Source organism: Schistocerca serialis, chromosome 8, assembly GCF_023864345.2.
Source record: "Schistocerca serialis cubense isolate TAMUIC-IGC-003099 chromosome 8, iqSchSeri2.2, whole genome shotgun sequence".
Taxonomy (NCBI): domain Eukaryota; kingdom Metazoa; phylum Arthropoda; class Insecta; order Orthoptera; family Acrididae; genus Schistocerca; species Schistocerca serialis.
Genome location: NC_064645.1, coordinates 506,910,087 through 506,929,481, shown reverse-complemented (window position 1 = coordinate 506,929,481; position 19,395 = coordinate 506,910,087). Strand labels below are relative to the sequence as shown.

At 43.5% G+C, this 19,395-nt stretch overlaps 1 long non-coding RNA gene across 1 annotated transcript in view; it reads right to left on the bottom strand.

Moving 5' to 3' along the window:
* LOC126416248 (uncharacterized) overlaps positions 1-19,395 on the bottom strand; it is a 260,962-nt gene that overhangs the window by 78,985 nt on the left and 162,582 nt on the right. Inside the window, exon 3 of the long non-coding RNA XR_007575421.1 lies at positions 5,563-5,607. This is a non-coding gene — a long non-coding RNA (uncharacterized LOC126416248). The remainder of the gene's footprint in view (positions 1-5,562; positions 5,608-19,395) is intronic.

Below are 19,395 nucleotides of genomic sequence, written 5' to 3'. Positions count from 1 at the left end.
TTGCAAAAGTAGATCAATCGTCGGCAGGTAAAACAGTCAGTCATTGCTAAGCTGGATATATTATTCTACTGTAGGAGTACGTGGGTTTACTACGGCGCCACTACCACAACAGAATTCAGCATCAGGCAAACCTTTCTTTATAATTAAGTAGAATGCAACTCAGCCTGACTCAGAAAATTACTTTTATGTGAACTATGCTGTACGAAGACAACCAGGCTGCAGGACTGAGCCTGATGGAGTCGATGTTACACCGAAAAGCGGCGGCAGCTCGTATGAGATTTCCAACAGGGACGACCCCAACAGTCGGAAAGCGACGGCACAGTACATGTGCTGCTCGCAGACTAACGTTCAATTACAGCGTACACTCCTATGAAAATTGTATGTCTCGTAGTGGTTTACACAAGGTGTTTCAGGAGGAACAGTAGATATTTTAACAGGTGGTAGCGTAGACTAATTTAAATATACCATGTGCGCAGTTTTTATTGCTTACAGAGATACAACAACTGGTTACAGAGGTAAGTTTCCATTCTGCGTGTTGGTACCCCAGTTTCTATGGGTTTATCCAGCGACTGACATTTTCGTTTTGAAGTGAAACTTGTGAAGTTGTGCTAGAGTTTACATCGTTGAGATCTTCAGCCGAGATTGTGATTTGTTGGCCAATTCTACAGGATCGTTGTAACACTGTCACACGTATACTTCCTTATTTGAAACGCGCTTCACACAGCAGCCGTTATTCATTGTTGTGTGAGGCTGAGCACATTCGAAACGGCAGAACCTAACTTTTTTTAAGGTTGGTTTAGTAGTGATCATGCAGTGGACGAGAGAGGAATGAGCGTTCGCCTTGGCGATATACTCGGGCATTGGTCGTTCGATCATCGCAGCCCAACGTGCATTCGGGGAACAGTTTAATATCGCGCTTGCAGGTCAATTTCCTGATCGAAAATCACTTGTTATGCGTAGTGCGTAGAGCCATTTGAACCATTTCTTATGGGACCAAACTGCTGAGGGTATCGGTCCCTAAGCTTAAACACTAATTAAACTAACGTTAAACTAACTTACGCTAAGGACAACCCACACACCCATGCCTGAGGGAGGACTCGAACCTCCGACGGGGGCAGCCTCGCGGACCGTGACAAGGCGCCCCAGACCGCGCGGCAGAAAAAGGAAACCTTCAAGAACCATCAGGACACCAGGAACATCGAAAAAGTAAGGCTGGCGATGCTGAATTCCCTCCAGCGATCCGCACGCAAACATCGCCTCCTCTTGCAACCTCCGATTGCACAGTGATACGAATTCTTTATGAAGACTTGAAATTTCATCCATACAAACTGGAAGTGGTGCATACACGAAAAAATGCATGACAAGCCTTGATCGAAAACCTGCCTCATGACACCCTTGCGTTCTTCAGAGGCGAGGCATATTTTCATTTCTCTGGATACGTCAGTAACCACCACATGCGATATTGGAGTGGCACGAATCCCCGAGAACTTCATAATCTGCCCCTGCATACAGAAAGTGCGACTGCTTCTTGTGCATTATCCAAAACTGACATTAATGGTCCATGGTTTTTCGAAGAGAACGATAGGGCAGTTACGGTCACTTATGAGCATTATTTCCTGATAACTGAGGCGATCTTTCTTGAAGAACTTGAAGAAATAGACCCGGGGAATATCTGGTTCCAACAAGACGGCACCAGGGCTCACGCACCACGAAGGTTAATGGCTCTCTTTCGCGAACAGTTCATTGACCATCTCATCTCTTTGAGGGATGATCTTCAGTGGCCAACACGCTCGTGAGATTGAGCTCCCTGTGACTTTTTCTTATGGGGATGCCCTGAATCCCTGATGTAAACTAATCGTCCACCGACTCTGGGCAAGCTGCAGAACAATGTTCGTGCTGATATTGCCAACATACTCTGAGATGACAGCAGTCATGGAATAGCGATATGCACATTCAAAGGTGGCGGTAGTTCGTGTTACTAGGTATGGAGGGTAGTGCATTGATGGAGCTGTGACTTATGTTCAGGTGATTCATGTGAACAGGTTTCCGGCGTGATTACGGCCGCACGACAGGAATTAACAGACAGTGAACGCGGTATGGTAGCTGTAACTAGACGAATGGGACATTCCATTTTGGACATCGTTAGGAAATTCAATATTCCGAGATCCACTGTGTCAAGGATGCGCCAAGCATACAAAATTTCTGACATTACCTTTCACAACGGACAACGCAGTGGCCAACGGCCTTCACTTAATGACCACGGGTAGTGGCGTTTGCGTACAGTTGTCACTGCTAACAGACAAGCAACACTGCGTGAAATAACCGCAGAAATCAATGCGGGGCGTAAGACGAACGTATCTGTTACGACACTGCAGACCACAGACGCGAGTGCTTTTGCTGACAGCACGACCTCGCCTGCAGCGCTTCTCCCAGGCCCGTGACTGTATCAGTTGGACCCTAGACGACTGGAAAACCCTGGCCTGGTCACATAAGCCCCGACTTTAGTTGACAAGGGCTGATCGTGGGGTTCGAGTGTGGCGCAGACGCCACGAAACAATTGATCCAATTTGCAAGGCACTGTGCAAACTGGTGGTGGCTCCATAATGGTGAACTTTGTTTATACGGAATGAACTGGGTCGTCTGATTCAGCTGAATCGACCGCTGACTGGAAATGATTAAGCGGCTACTTGCGGTCCTTTTGCAGCCACTGACGGACTTCATGTTCCCAAACGAGTCATTTTATCACTGAGACCCAACTGTTCGCGACTGGTTTGAAGAAAATTCTGGACAATTCGATCGAATGATTTGGCCTCCCAAATCGCCCGATATGAATCTCATCGAACATTTATGGGACATAGTCTAGAGATCATTTCGTGTACAAAATCCTGCACCGGCAACATTCTCGCAATTATGACTGGTAAAGGGGCAGCATAGTTCAGTATTTCTACAGGGGACCTCCAACGATTTGCTGAGTCCATGCCACGTCGAGTTGCTGCACTACGCTGGGCAAAAGGAGGTCCGACACGATATTAAGAGCTATCCCACGACTTTTGTAACCTCACTGTAGACAGAGATACGCTGAACAAAGTGAAGTGAGACTTCCGATTTCAACTCTCCAAATGTGTGGAGCAGAACAGAGGCCACATTCAATACCTCTTCATCAAAATCTAATGAAATAAAACATAAAATATACCTCTATGTACAGAAAAAGGAATTAAAATGATATCTGCAATACTGTCTGTTTTATGATTTTTTTAAAGAAAGAAGTTCCCGTGCCACACCCTGTACTTGTGTACAGGGTTTGTAATGGAAATGCTGCTGCTGCCTGTACAGAATACGGTAGACCATTTTCTAGACGAAGAATACCAATTTCCAGAGTGTGCTCGTATTTTCGCAGAAGTACGTGAGACTGGTGCGGCGCCCAGCAACCGTATTCTATCTGAACGTGCAAACGTGTGGATAAAACATAAGACATCATCCATTTGGTGGAAAGCAGTTTCAACGAGCACATGCAGGATTTCAATACGTTTCTATTTTTCACATACAAGAATCCGGCGGTTATTATGGATCCGCAGTCTCTATATTTCTCATTTACAGTGAATTCAATATCTTCGAGATGGAGATGAAGGTTGTCCACTGGAATTTTGTCGTTGGATAGTTGCAGATCTTTGAGACATCCCATTAATCCATTAATAATGTTTCCTGATCAATCACTTTCAGCCGTGTGGTATCCACAACATTCGTAATTCACGTCGGTAATCTGACGAAATCCCACGATGCCTTTGTGGAGCACATTTTCAAGAACGGTTCTCTGTAAATGTTTGGTGCGGTTTGGTATGATAGGCTGTCGGTTCATTGGGTCTACTGTGTTATCGTACAGTCTTGCAGTATTCCGTTTTATACACTTCCTTGAAAATGAGCTTCCAGCATTATTCGAAGAAATTCCTTTGGCTCCAAGGAAGAGCATGTTCTTCCAGCATGACGGGCCCCCTGCACTTTCCAGTCGTCAGGTGACACATCATCTGAACTCAGCATTTCCCGGAAGATGGCTCGGTAGTAATGATTATGTTTCTTGGCCACCACGGTTCTCTGGCTTGTCTAGAGTAAAGATATGGGACAAATTGAGCGTTCGGGCTATAAACAGTGCTGCTCCAATGAAAGAACGTCAAGACGATCTCACTACACGTACCGACGTCAAGAGAATTCGAGAATGTATTGAAGTCTGAGGTGTAATGATTTTACAGTGGTTAGCAACTTATTTGAGTATTTGTTTGGGTTACATTCTGTTAGCTGTATCTCCGTAATCAATAACAACTCTACACTTGTTAAATGGATAGGTTTATTCGAATTACTCTGTACTATTATTCCGCCTGAAACAACGTGTATTCTAAAATACTGCAGTTTATTCCAAAACATCAGTGAAACTATAGCAGATCACTAGCACAGCAATCGGCTACGCTATTTCTCAGTTTCGTAATTCCAGTTTCCTTAACGGCGTATACCTTCTGACAAACGTGATGGTGAGAGACTGTCCTTCAGCTCTATTACGAATACAGTTCTACTTCCTTCTTAAAATTTATTTATATGTACATAATAGTTCACAGGATGAGATTTGATTTATTTCCCGCCGTACTGTAGTAATATGAGGCTCTCAAGCTTCCAACCACTTTTCGCACGATCTCACTCGACCTGCTGAAAAAAAACACTAAAAATGCACACTGAATAAATCTTTTGGTGACGGTGAGTCAGTAAGCTTTTTTATATGGAAACTGCTAATAAATTGTCCCATTAAAGTTTCTGACTGGGAAACTGTATCATAGCCAGCAAAAGTGAAAGGCATATTTTGTTTCGTCTGTGCTCGAAAAAATGCCTTGCCATTATCATTAGTCTCTTGTATTTTCCATTCAGTGTTTCCATACAACTGGCAGAAGTTTGTGTTCTTCGAAAGGCCCTATGACTTTCTGCCCCCTTTGTGTGAAAACTTTTGGGCTACTGTTCTGTAACAAATCATCCCTAATGGATCCAATTTTTGCTCAGTGTGGAGTAACGCAAGCGGAAACAGTAATGTACTACGAACGACACAGACAATATGAGCATATACGGAGAAAATGCTGCGACCACCGACGCCACACGGACGTGCGTCGTTCTTAAGCTCGTGTGAACGGAGACGATGTCTGTGGAAGGAATCAGACTTGATGGTAACGTGGTATCTGACATCATGATTGAACAAGCGCCATGACTGGTACCGGCAAGGCTGCAACGCTAAGATCCACAACAATCGCTAACATATCTCTAGATGGTTGCGAGGGGTCATACAAGACGTAAAGTAATTACTGTGACCTATCACAACCGCCAACATTATAAAATTATCTTCCTTCGGAGGCATTTTTAGTCATTACATATATCACTTACAGAATTGTCGCTGTTGTCTTCTCTAGATTGTCATTTATAGACTGGAAATACATTTCAGAACTGAAGGTGCAAACAATAGATGAACTTCATTTGAGAAAAGACAACGTTGAAGATTACAGGTTAAAAAAATAAATAAATAAATAAACTTACCAGGAAGCAACAGCGGATGTAGCCAGGGCAGATATTCGTCAACACCTGAGGGAAAAAAAGAAAGTCACTCCATTCAGCTCAGATCCAGGAAATCTCTACTGATTTCCTCGTAAAAATCAATAATTTCACTCTCAAAACATTTTACTCTGCAATTTATGTAATATAACTGAAATTACTACTTGAGGTATTGGCTATAATGTATTCCTAAAAGAAGGAAAGCTCTTTTTCAATCCGAAGGGTGGTTTGAACACCGTAGTGCTTCACTAGACGTGATCCTAGTGAAGTGGTTTGCCTTGCCTTGCCGTAAGAGAAGCTACAACAAATTATGAAAGGACTTCAAAAACCAAGTGGCACATTATTATTGCACGCCAAGTAACTTTTATTGAGTGCTGCATCAAACTTCAAACTGACATAGATACATGATACTATCTTTCAAAATATTCACCAAGTATCTATAAATAACGGTCGCAACCTTCTACCAATCGTTTAATTCCTGGAGGACAGAAATCCGCTCCTTGCCCACGGAGTCATTCGAGAGCCGCTGTGTGAACGCCCTCATCGTCGGAAAGTCTGCAATTGGTGCGAAACAGATTCTCGAGTGCCTGGGCATCATCGTCTGTGGAGATGTCGATGGCCTTTCTACCCACGCCTGTGCCGCCTTGGTCGAATTGTTGGCACCACGTTGCGACGGCTGGAAGTGACATTGCATTTGGTCCATACACTTTCAGAATTTCACTCTGAATCTGTGTGCCAATTCGACACTTTGCCCATAAAGAACAGTACTGTCCCGTGTTCTTCAAGTATGGAGTACGTATCCAATTACCGCACTATTTCACTCCAACACTGACGCTCCCGTTATGCGTACTGCGGCAGAACTGTGTCTACTGGAAACAAAGAGCATGTACTTTCTTCTGACAACGCTCCACTCATTTTGCGCAATTATCTCAACGTGGGACACTAACATTTTCGACTTCCTTGAATATTTCATTTCTCTTTTCCTGTTAAGGAACTCGATACAAAAATGGAAGACACATAAGGTTTCTCCGTTACACGAAAGGCTTCGAATGAGACAAACAAAGCGTCCCAAATCCCTCTGATCAAAATTATATCTTTGATTGCAGATTTTAAACAAAGTTCTGTGACAAAGAAACTCAAAAGTGTAAGAGGTTTTGCTCAAGTAGAACACCACTGCTACCAGGGTAGACGATCATATAAGAGGACTGCTTTTTCTGTCATGAAAAACCATCACCTGCCGCTTAGCAATTTGAGAAATTATGGCTGGATGTTTAGTTTGGTACCGTCGATACTCCTTTTGTGCAAGAGACATATACTCTTAACTTGTCTCTTACTATACACGCCATATTGCGCTTGCAGACACTTAAAGCATGAGCTGTAACGGTTGATTTATATTGGTCGTTCTTTCTTGTGTTCCAAGGCTGTTTGTTCTAACTCTGCAGCATGTTCGTTTCATTCGATCTCTCTCTCACAGTTCATACTGACGTTGACGAAAGCCTTCTGCTTCGGGTGAGACGTAATTAGAAACTATTCTCGGCATTTTTTTAAAGCGCAGATACATTTTCCTTTGTCGTGAAACGTAAGCAATGCTTCCTTCTGTTCTTACACTCTATTACACGCTTACCCACATGCTGCGATTGGATGATACATTTCAGACAATGAATTGAGAGAACATTAGAAAGCGAAGTTAGGCGGCAATATTACGGTTAGTGATCGAAATATTCAACAGAGGATAACCTACGTCAGCCTACTGCCTGGCGTTAAGACATTGTTATCTCAGCAAGCGAAGCGTATTCAAACGACAATCCGCTCTTCGGCGGTTCTTCGATGAGAATTCAGATACCGGTTGTAAAAGGCATCGCAGATGTGGAAACAAAATTCTGACCTATTGTTCACAAAGGCCGGACGTCTGAGATTTCTCTGGATATCCACCACATTGTGATTCCTCAAAGATATTCGAAGAGCTCAAGCACAAGAGGAGTCATATCTCCTTTCGCACCATGAACGGCAAAGGAACACAGCAGCACGTGTCATCGCCATTACTCTTTCATATATAAAAAAACAGACTGAGACCTACCAACAGTTTCTTCACATGGCACTATTTCGGGTCCTCCCTAATGAAGGAGATACCCAAAGACGCAATTCCCGTACATATACTAATTTTGTAGTAATTTTCTGACCGTTGTTGCAAGCCCAAGAATTCATCATACATTTCATGTGATCTTAAGTTTATAAATAACAAACAAAAACTTCGAGTAAAGTTTGTTTATTATGATTCAATACAAAAACAATAACAATAGAACGATGCCTGAAATAACTCGCTGTTTCAGTGCTGCCACCTTCACCATACGTGAAAACAGTACTTCGCCATATTGGAAACAAATAAACATCTGTAGCTGTCAAAATGACTGCTTGGCACACCCGTCGATATTATGTCAAAACTCTCATCACAACTACGCAAGCGTCCCCCTTCAGCTGAGGCTGCTGTTTTAATTCTAGTGGATAGTGATGTCATTCCCATGGCATCAGACCCCTTCATCAGAATTACTATGCGTCTTACGAATCAAGTAAAATGTAAATTTAAGTTATGTTGATATCTAAAAACAGATATTCAGTGCATCCAAATGCAAGACAAGTCGCCGGTTCTGCTCGCATGCACAACGTGTTTAGAATGTACTGATTTAATTGGGTTGAAAGGTGGTGACAGAGCTAAAAACACACAAAAACACTAGAAAAATGCCAAAATAAAAATTAGTCAGAATGTTATCACGGCATATAAGGGGCGATGGGAAAGTTTCCATTTGAGGGTATTACGTAAATGCAATTTAGCGCGACTCCGATGCGGGTATACAAGCACAGACTTGTAGGCAAGGAGTTAATGTGGCCTTCGAACGGGAAATTTTTGTCGCCCTTCACCCATCAAACGATTCTAAAAGTGTTCAAATGTGTGTGAATTTCTAAGGAACCAAACTGCTGAGGTCATCGGTCCCTGGAGTTAAAAAAAAATGGTTCAAATGGCTCTGAGCACTATGGGACTTACAGCTGTGGTCATCAGTCCCTTAGAACTTAGAACTACTTAAACCTAACTAACCTAAGGACATCACACACATCTATGCCCGAGGCAGGATTCGAACCTGCGACCGTAGCAGTCGCGCGGTTCCGAACTGAGCGCCTAGAACCGCTCGTCCACTGAGGCCGGCCCCTGAACTTACACACTACTTAAACTAACTTACGCTAAGAACACACACACACACACACACACACACACACACACACACACACACACACACACACACACACACATGCCCGAGAGAGGACTCGAACGTCCGGCGCGAGGGGCCGCGCAATCTGTGACATGGCGCCTCTAACCGAGAGATTACTCCGCGCGGCTCAAACGATTCAGTTCGATCAGAGGATTACGAAACTGATATGGGATTTTGTCTAAGCAAAGTATTACAAGTGTTATCGACGTATCTTTATCGATGTTTTAATAAATTAATAACAATAATAACATCGTATTTTGTAAAACTAATTATGAAAATCGTGGTATCTTGGTCTTGTGCTTCGACTGAAATACATCAATCGCTTCAAAAGGCTTCTCCAGTGTTCTCACATCATGCTTCGCAGGTTTAGTTGACTGAAGCTATATGCAACAAAACTAATTATGTACGTCGTTGCGAATTAGATGTTCTTGACTACCAAAACATACAGCTGGGCCTAAGACAAATAAAAAACGCAAAACTTGAGCCCCACGAAGAAAGCTGACAAGGTAAATGAAGTCAAAAGATTGATTCTGGAGGGGACGCATAATTTCATGTAGCTTTATGTAGTGGCCGAAAGTGTCTTATACCAGAACTTTTTTCACGAAGAATGTTGTTATGAGGAACAAAGCAGTTTTCATCTGAAGCAATCTACTTGGTGTCAATACAGTGGTGGCAATCGATCTCGGGATTTGTGAAAAGAGCGGCGAGTTCACTACTGTTGGAACTGGTTGTTTCCTTCCGTATGGCAGGCAACAGTCAGACTGGTATCCCACCGCTGTCCGGGGTGTCTCCAGACACGTCTTCCCTGGTCATCGGAGCTTACTTCGAAGCGGGATTCATCACTGAAGACAATTCTACTCCATTCAATGTGATTTGAGGCCGAAGACGGCCTGACAAGCAAGAGTGATGCTCTGGGGTGCCATTTCTAGTCATAGCTGGACCCCTTTGGTTGTCACCTCCGCTACCCTTACAGCAGAGCAGTACGTCGACGACATTCTACGCTCCGTTTTGTTGCCCTCCATGGCAAGCCATCCTGGGCTTTTATTTCTGCAAGATAATGCCCGCCCACGCACGGCGAAATTTTCTACTGCTCGTCTTTGTACTTGCCAAACGCAACCTTGGCTGGCAAGGTTGCCAGATCTCTCTCCAATTGAGAACGTTTGGAGCATTACGGCAGGGTACCCCAATAAGCTCGTGATTTTAACGATTTAACGCGCCAACTGGGCATAATTCTTTCGTGGTGTGGTTCTTTTATTTATTTAGAGTGTATTTCCAGTTGAGGTTCGCCGATATGGTGAGATCAGAAAGGAAACAGCCAACAGTTTTAAAACTACCGACCCTGCTCACTCGGTTGCTGTTTCCGTAGTCAACCCTAGGTTTGGTTCTGTGCAACTCTCTGCTCCTGTCTATTGCAGCTGACATCTCCTACATAGCACACAACAAAATCTGCCTTAAATACTCACATCTCTGATTCTTTCTTCTATCAGTTTTTCAGCAACGAGAAATGTCGTAATTTGTGTTCAGTCATTTTCTTTCTTCGATTCATTAACTTCAGTAATGGACATACAAAGACGCAAAAAAAATCCAAAGCCAAGAAATAATTAATGTGGTGTAATTAAATTTAGGGAATACACTTGCCTAGGTAACATATTTAAGTGATTTGCGTTGCAGGTTCACAGGTTAATATAAGTGCGAGAAAAGCTGGTGCAAATGTTAAGTGCTGATACATTAATAACCTGTTAACCGCCAGAATGTTGAATACAACCATGCAAACGTGCATGCTTTGTGTCGCATAGCTGCCGGATGTCAGTCTGTGGGTTGGAGTTCCACGCCTGTTGCACACAGTCGGTCAACAAAGGAACGGTTAATGCTAGTTGTGGATGACGCTGGATTTCTCGTCCAACGATGTCCCATATGCGCTCGATTGGTGACAGAAATGATGATCGAGTAGGCCGCGACAATATGTCGACACTCTACAGAGCACGGTGAGCTACAACAGCGATATGTGGACGAGCGTCATCCTGTTGGAAAACATGAATGACAATACAACAGGTCCGATCGGCAGATTGACGTCCAAATTTCCAGTCAGAGTACGTGGAACAGCCATGAGTGTGCTCCTGCTGCCACACAATATCGCACTCCAGACCATAAGTCAAAGTGTAGGTCCAGTGTGTTTAGGCCGCAGACAGGTTGCTTGCAGGCACTCACCTGGCCTCTTTCTAACCAACACCCTGCCATCACTGGCACCGAGGCAGAATCGGCTTTCATCAGAAAACACAACAGACTTCCACTCCGCCCTCCACTGAGCTCTCGCTTGACACCACTAAAGTCACAAACAGCGATGGTTTACGATCAGTGGAATGCAAGCTACAGGTCGTCTGGCTCGGAGCTGTCCTTGAAGCAACCGTTTTGTAACAGTTCGATGTAACACTATGAAGACAACTGCTGCTCGAATTGCTGCTGCAGACGCAGTACGATGCGCCACAGCCATACGCCGAACACGGCGGTCTTCCCTCTCGGTAGTGCCACGTGGCCGTCCGGAGCTCTGTCCTCTTGCGACTACCTTCCCGCTACCACCACTGCCAGCAATCATGTGCAGTGACTGAATTTATGTGAAGTCCTTCTGTAATGTCACAGAAGGAACTTCCAGCTTCTCGTAGGCCTATTACACGACCTCGTTCAAACTCAAGTGAGCTGTTGATAACAGTGTCTTCGTCGTCTTAAAGGTATTCTTGACTGACATCAACTCACTACGTCCTGTCTCAAAGGTAACTAGCACTTACGACAGTTACAGCGCGTATTTAAAGCAAATCTGATTTGCACAGCAGCGCCACTCTTATGCGACTGGCGCGAAATTTGAGCAGACCTTCGTTCAGATGCAGAAACTAAACTACCAACCTTCGTTTATCTCGCAAGGTTCCTTTTGGCGCTGAGACTTTCTTTTGCGTCAGTGAATGTTGTCGCTAAATTGTTGCAAGACGTCGTAATGGAATTAAATCGTTAAGTATACGTCTTTGCCTCAAATGAGTATTTCTTCTTTACTTCTGCCACGCGTCAGTTGACACAGCAACGATAACTGCTGACATTTTGGGACCACAACAGGTGCAACTGGTTCTTCAAGCACCCTACTCATCTAATTCGAGAAACAACGAAAACGCGGGAAAGAAGCAAATTCTGTTCGGCTGAAGAGGCTGCACTATATCAACGGGTTCAAAACTTGGTACTAATGATTTCGCTAAAGACTTTCGGCATTGTCCTTATACCTGTAACACATTATATTACAATGCCTTAATTACTAACAGTTTATTAAAACCGTACACGATTCCAAGCAGCACTATGAAACTACAACTACTGAGGAAGACACTAGGTCTCGATGGTATTCTTAACACATTTTAAAATGAGGTCATTGTAGGGTGAAATGGCAACAAAAACCGATGCCTTTGCAGACACACTGCTGGGATTGTACCAGAGCGGTGCAGATAATATGAAAGCATAAGACGAATCCTTAGGGAACTTTAATGGTCCCGTTAGACCAGATTCAATACAGAATCTGCTGGTAATTTAGCGCCTCTTTTAAGTGTAACATACCAGAGAGGCCTAGTTCCAGTAGTTGGAAGAAAGCATAGATTACACCCGTCTATAAGAGGGGTAGCAGCAGTGGTCCACAAAACTACCGTCCAACTTCAGTAACGTTCATCTGTTGTAGAATTTTAGAACACATTCTGAGCAAAAACATCACGAAGAGACTGATCTTACCATGCCAACCAGGAAGGAATCCGAAACGTCCCTCATGCAAAACTCAACATGTACTTTCCTCACGTATCATCTTGAACGCCTGAGAGCCATCGATCACGACAGACAAGTACATGCAGTATTTTTTTACTTCCCGAAAGTATTTGGCTCAGTTCCACAACCACGCTTATTAACAAAATTACGATCGTACGGGGAGCGAAATTTGTCACTGGACTGTGGCTTGCTTTGTAGGAAGGACGTACCATCTTATTTTCGATGGAGAGCGGTCGACAGACGTAAAAGTAACTTCAAGCGTGCCCCAGGGAGGAATGCTGGGACCTTTGCTGTTCATGTTGTATATTAATGACCTTCCAGCCAATATTAACAATATCCCAGAGGTTTTGTAGCTCATATAATTATTTATAATGAAGTGCTGTTTGAACAAATCTGCACAAATATTCATTCACATCTTGGTAAGATTACAACGTGGTGCAAGACTGGCAACTTGCATAATGTTCAGAACTATAAAATTTTGCACTTTACAAAAAGATAAAAGTTAGTATCATATGAGTAGAATTTCAGTGAGTCACAACTGGGACCAGTCAGCCCACACAAATATAAGGAGCAACCAAAAAGATTCCGTTTGAGGGCGTTGCTGCAGTGTATATGCAACATAGCGCGACTCCGATGCAGGTACGTAAGCAGCGACATATAAGCAAGAGATCAGTGTCTGCCTGGCGTGCGTGCGGTAAATGCGGAAACGTGATCCAAGGCGATATTATTAGCAAGTGCGTCTAAACAGAACGAAGGTGCTGTTAATCTTTTCTTGGACGCCGAAGGACAAACATCGGTAGGCATATACAGGAGAATGAAGAATGTGTAAGTGGCAACTAACGTGAAACGTCCGGGAAAACTGCGACAGGCTGTAGTGCTACCTCATGATAATGCATGTCGACATATGGCAAATGTCGTAAAGCAGAAGTTTAGCCGGCTCAAGTGGGAGATATTCGAGCACCCGCCCTACAGTCCTGATCTCTTCCCATGGGATTATAACGGCTTCGGTCGCTTAAAAAAAGCCTTGAAGGGTCGACGATTCCTGTCTGACGAGGCTACGCAGCAAGGATTTACGGACTTCTTCACACTCTTGGACGCGGTGTTTTGCCAAAGGGGTACTTCGACCTGGTGCATCGGTGGGATGATTGCCTCAATATTCACGACGATTTTGCCTGATTGTGATACCGATTCTGGACTGTGCGGCCTCCGAACGGAAACTTCTTGATCGACCCTCATACCTAGGTTCAAGAAATTCGTTGCAGTATGAAATGTAATGATGGCAAAGGCTCAGTCATAGGTGAAGCAGGCGGCTGACTTCGGTTCCTTGGTAGAATGCTAGAGTAATGCAATCAGTCTAGAAAGAAGACTGATTCGAAAACACTAGTGCGACCTATCCCAGAAAATTGCTCAAGTTTGTTGGCCTCGTACCAAAGAGGACTAACAAGGGACATTGAATGCGTACAAAGAAGAGCAGCACGAATGATTCAGGTATCTTAGACGAGCGTCACGGAGATGCTGGAAAAATTGAACTGGCAGATGGCTGAAGAAAAACGCAAATTATACTGTGAAAGCCTCCGTACGAAGTTTCAAGAATCGGCATTAAGTGAGGAATTTATTAATATTGTACAGCCGCCTGCGCACCGTTTCCGCAGACACTGTGAAGACAAGATGAGACTAACTACCGCGCGCACAGAGGTATTTGGGCAGTCACTCTTCTTGCACTCCAAACGTGAATGGAACGAGAAGACCCCCCAACACGTAGTATAATCGACAGTACCTTTTGAAGTGAACTTCATAGTGCTCTGCAGAATACAGACGTTGATTCTCGCAAAAACCTTGTCGGACATAAACTGCAGTACGTTAAAAGATTAACGCCTTTTATATGTCGTACATTAACTTATCTACTTTACGCGTGCACCCAGATGCGTTTCGCCTTATTTACAAGGCGTCTTCAGAGGCTGTCCTGAAATATTACGTATTTGCACATTAGGACATACATTTAAAACATATCCATCGAAGTGTATGTAATAAAATGGAAAGCCGGCCGCTGTAGCCGAGCGGTTCTAGGCGCTTCAGTCCGGAACCACGCTACTACTACGGTCGCAGGTTCGAGTCCTGCCTCGGGCACGGATGTGTGTGATGTCCTTAGGTTAGTTAGGCTTAAGTAGTTCTAAGTCTAGGGGACTGATGACCTCAGATGTTAAGTCCCATAGTGCTCAGAGCCATTTGAACCATCTGAATGAAATGGAAAGATACTTACGCATCAGTCTTTAATTCATTGTTTGCAGTATAAATAGCTATCTCTGGTGTGGAAAACTGGGTGAAAGCTTGCAGTACTTCTTGCGGTTGCTCCGTTTTCGAAACGTAGCACTGCAACTGCCATTTTCTGTGGATACAGTGTCAGTCGTTTTTGTAAGTGTTGCCAACTTTCACAGCTTTTGCTTTCTGTGGTTTTTTTATTTGGCGATTTAATTTTTGTGTTGTTTACACTGTGAGGAAAGGAAGGGGATTTGTGATCATCTATTGGCGTTTCTATCTATTATACGATCAGTCAGTGTAAACAGTCATTAATTAGTTATATACACTTGGTCATATAGTAGTAGCAATTAAAAAAAAGTGTAATATTTCAGACGTCCATTAAGGATGGTTTGTAAGTAAGGCGAAAGGCGTCTGGGTGCCCAAGTAAAATGAAACGGTTGATGTGCACCATTCGAAATGCGTTTTTTCCTTTAAATATTGCAATCATATTCAGCTGCTGCGAAAATGGCCACCACAAGAGACTTGTCCCACATATTTAGGATGCATCAGTTATGCGCCTCCGTCATGTCTTGCGTTGACATCGTGAGAGAGATTAGAACGCGTGCGTCGTCATTTTTTGCCTTGGCAAATACGGGAATGGAGTACGAGAGGAGGGCGCGGCGAATTTCATAAATAAGTACCCTTCGCCAGTTACTGTCGGAAGTCTTGCGGGATATCTATATGTTGAAATCTGCCAGGAAGTCGGAATATTCGTTGCCAGTCCGCTGGAAAGCGCTTTTGTAACCGGAGGGGGATGACGATCGTCTCGAGATGCAGGTCTGGCGGTAAGACGAGCGCCGCTGGGAGCCGCGCGCTGCTGAGGCAGCGGCCGCCAAGCTTCGCTGACTGCCGGTTCGTTGCTCCGCCACGAGGGGTCATTGAAACCGTCGGTGGGAGGAGTACGGGCAGGGGTGGGGGAGACCGCGGCGGTGGGGGGCCTCTGCCAGCCAGGTGGTGCCGGCGCGGCGCTGGCAAAAACTCAATTCCGCCGCCGCGCCCAGGAATTCAGTCTCCCTGCCTCCCTCCAGCTCCGCGGGAGGGGGACCACGGACGCGATACGACTACGAGTAAATTTAGACTGGCGACCGCTACGCGAAAAAAGTTGCTGTGTCAGTTCTTTTTTTTTCCTTTTTAATTCGATGGAACGAGGGAATATCAATGCAGATAATCCCCGCCCTGTTTCTGTGTGCACATGCTGTGCTCATAATTACCGAAAATATAACAGCTGCTGGTTCATCGTGAATTCCCGACATTTTGGAAAGCCGCAGGGGAATATCAATGAGATGTTCGCGCTTTTCATCTGCAATACCATTTCTTTTTATTTTTCTCGTTCGCGTATGGGAGTGTCTGGAAGAAAGCTGATGTTGCTCTCGAAGAATCCTATACCGTCGTAAACTTAGACACATGTATTCCAGAAAGAATCTCACGTAGCAGTCATGAAATAAGTTTAAGAAAGATTAGGGTATATGGATCTTAATTTTGCCCTAGCTGAATAAGAAAATGAAATATGGCAGAAAATTGTTAATACTGGTACTAAATAACATCCGCCACACACTCTGCCGAGGCAGACTTATACCAGCATAATCTCATTGCGCCGTGTCTGTATGCTACTGAGGGTAAAACTGCACGCCAGTATGGAGTAAAATACCTATGTTCGCATACATGCACTGAGACCAGAAAACCGTCCTCAAGGTATGCTACTGCGGTGGTACTCTATTCGAAGTTGGCTGTGTCGCGGTTGGTGACAATGGATGAAAATGAGATGGAGCACCAATGATCGTGTCGAAAATCAAAGCCTCATGGATGTTTATGGTGGTCCGAAGTTGTGTGGTACTTTTGATGGTTATCAGTACGTCGGATGGAAACGTTAAGACCGGTCGTCCCTTCTGTGCTTTCCGAAAGGTGTAAATTAGATGTCAACAGTTAGTTTTACTCTCTCCTTTAATTCTTATTTCATTCTCACACCAAGACCAAAAAAAAAAAAATCCGTTCACGATACCGCTGCATTTCTTGTGATGCTTCATTTCTTCTTTTCAAGACTGTCGTTTTGTCCGCTGTCACATTCCCCTTGGTCCGGTGATATGCTACGCATATGGTTTCGTCACATGACGTAATTATACTGCGGTCGATAAACAGGATACCTTTCCTTTTGTATGAAAGAAACTGTTTTGATGATTATTGCTAGTCTCGATTTGATGTGTGAAACAAGGTTATTTAGTCATAACTCCTGAACTACGAATATGGGCTTCTCACCATCAATTCAGAGTCGATCGCTGCTCCAGAAATTTGTAGGGAATGAACTTTTGTAATAGTAAGATAGCAAAACAATATATAAGTATTTTAATCCAGAGACTGATGCATATTATGAGTAATGCAGGTGGTTTCCATTTAAACCACAACTGGTTAAGGAAGAACAAAGAAAAGTTTTAGCAGCCGATTTGGTCGTGTCCTACGATTCCCACCACGGTTTTAAGAACGGGTAAGAACTGTAAGAATGAAAAATTTTCCGCAACTGTTTCTTAGCAAAATCCTTGAATAATGTATCGGGATAATACGACTACTTACAATCCACCGAGAGTCAAACAGTCACAAAAAGAACATCAACAAAGCGCTCTCTCTCTCTCTCTCTCTCTCGTCTCTCTCTCTCTCTCTCTCTCTCTCTCTCTCTCTCACACACACACACACACACACACACACACACACACACTTTCAAGTTGATACCGTCGACCAGAACATTGTTCCGTAGATTCCTATTGGCTCTACACTCTAACGAAAGGTTAGCACCGACCGGCACGGCCACCTGGACTAATTTTTAATAATTGCCTTTGAAAAGCACAACTGCCAAAGAGATCCGCACCAACTGGACGCCATACTGCCTATCACGCTTAAAGAGTACGCAGTTCTCCCGGAACTTTTGAGCCCATGGCAACTCTAAAAAAATTAGTTGGCATTCTGCATTCCAGAAAAACAGTTCCCGAATGACTGGCTGTAACTTCGATTACCTGCTTTCTCACTGTTTCCGTTTCCTGGCAGCAAGCAGAAACTTTCACTTCTATTACACCACAACATACAAAAACGTTTCCAGTGATGGAAGGGACATGACGTTGGGATTATGTTAGTATTTCTAGCCTTCCCGAAAAGCTAACACCTACTTAGTTTAAGTATACCGGCGAAGAAGCTAGCCTGTAAACATATCCTTGCTGTGTCAGCTACCTGTATCGCTCTTAATGTGCGCCAATCTCTGGATTTAACTACTTATATGAAGGGCATATTTCAATAGTGGTACAAGTCCATTACCATCCAAACAAACAGAAAGGAAGGTTCATCTTTAGCAAGAAGCCTAATGCTTGAATTTCAACTGCAAATTTTTCAGCGCTCATTTAACTTTAGGACTCTGTATCTCACGATGAACAAAAATGGACTTGTACCACTACTGAAATAAGCCCTTCATATATTGTTTTGCTATTTTACTATTACGAAAGTTCGTTCCCTATAAATTTGTAAATAATATGTGATTGAAACAATAAGTGTTAAAATACGACACGCCACCTTAAAATACGAGACGTCATCCATTACCAGATTGTGGAATGTGACACTGGTTTGGTACCGTTAAAAAAATTAAAAAAATAAAAATAAATAGCTCAGAGAAAAGCATAAAAAAGCTCAGAGAAAAAACACAAAAATACATTAGTACGAAAACAACTGTTGTTGGTGGTGTGTTTCAATCCGAAGACTGGTTTGATACAGCTCTCCACACTAGTCTATCCTCTTGAGTAAGCCTGTTCATCTCTGCATAATTACCACAGGCTACATCCTTAGGGGCATGCTTAGTGTATTCACCGTTGGTCTCCCTCTAAAAATCCCCCCCCCCCCCCCCCCCACACACACATACACTACTTCTATGAACAAACTGACAGTTCATTGATGTCTCAAGGTGGATGCTATCAACCGATTTCTGTTTTTAGTCAAGCTGTGCCAGAAATTTGTTTTGTCTCCATTCAGATTCTCTATCAATTATCCGAACTACCTATCTAATTTTCAGCATTTTTCTGTACAAACTATCGTCCAAGTTTCACGTCCATACAAGGCTACTCTTCACACAAATACCCTCTGCCAAGACATCCTAACACCTAAATGTATAATAAATGTTAACAAATTCCTCTTTTTCAGGCATTTTTTCTTGGTATTGCCAGGTTGCATTTCATACCTTCCCTACATCGCCCATCATCAGTTATTTCGCTGCCCAAATAGCAAATCTCATTTACTACTTTTAGTGCATAAATTCGATTACATTCCACTCTCCTTGTTTTATTTTTGTTGATGTTCATCTCATAATCAATTTTGAAGGTGCTATCAATTCTGTTCAACTTTTTTTCTGTCCTTCGACTGTTATAAGTAATGGAACAAAGCAGTCTTCACACCACTCTCCACTGTTGCCAGATGTATCTAAGATGGCGGCGATGACATCATC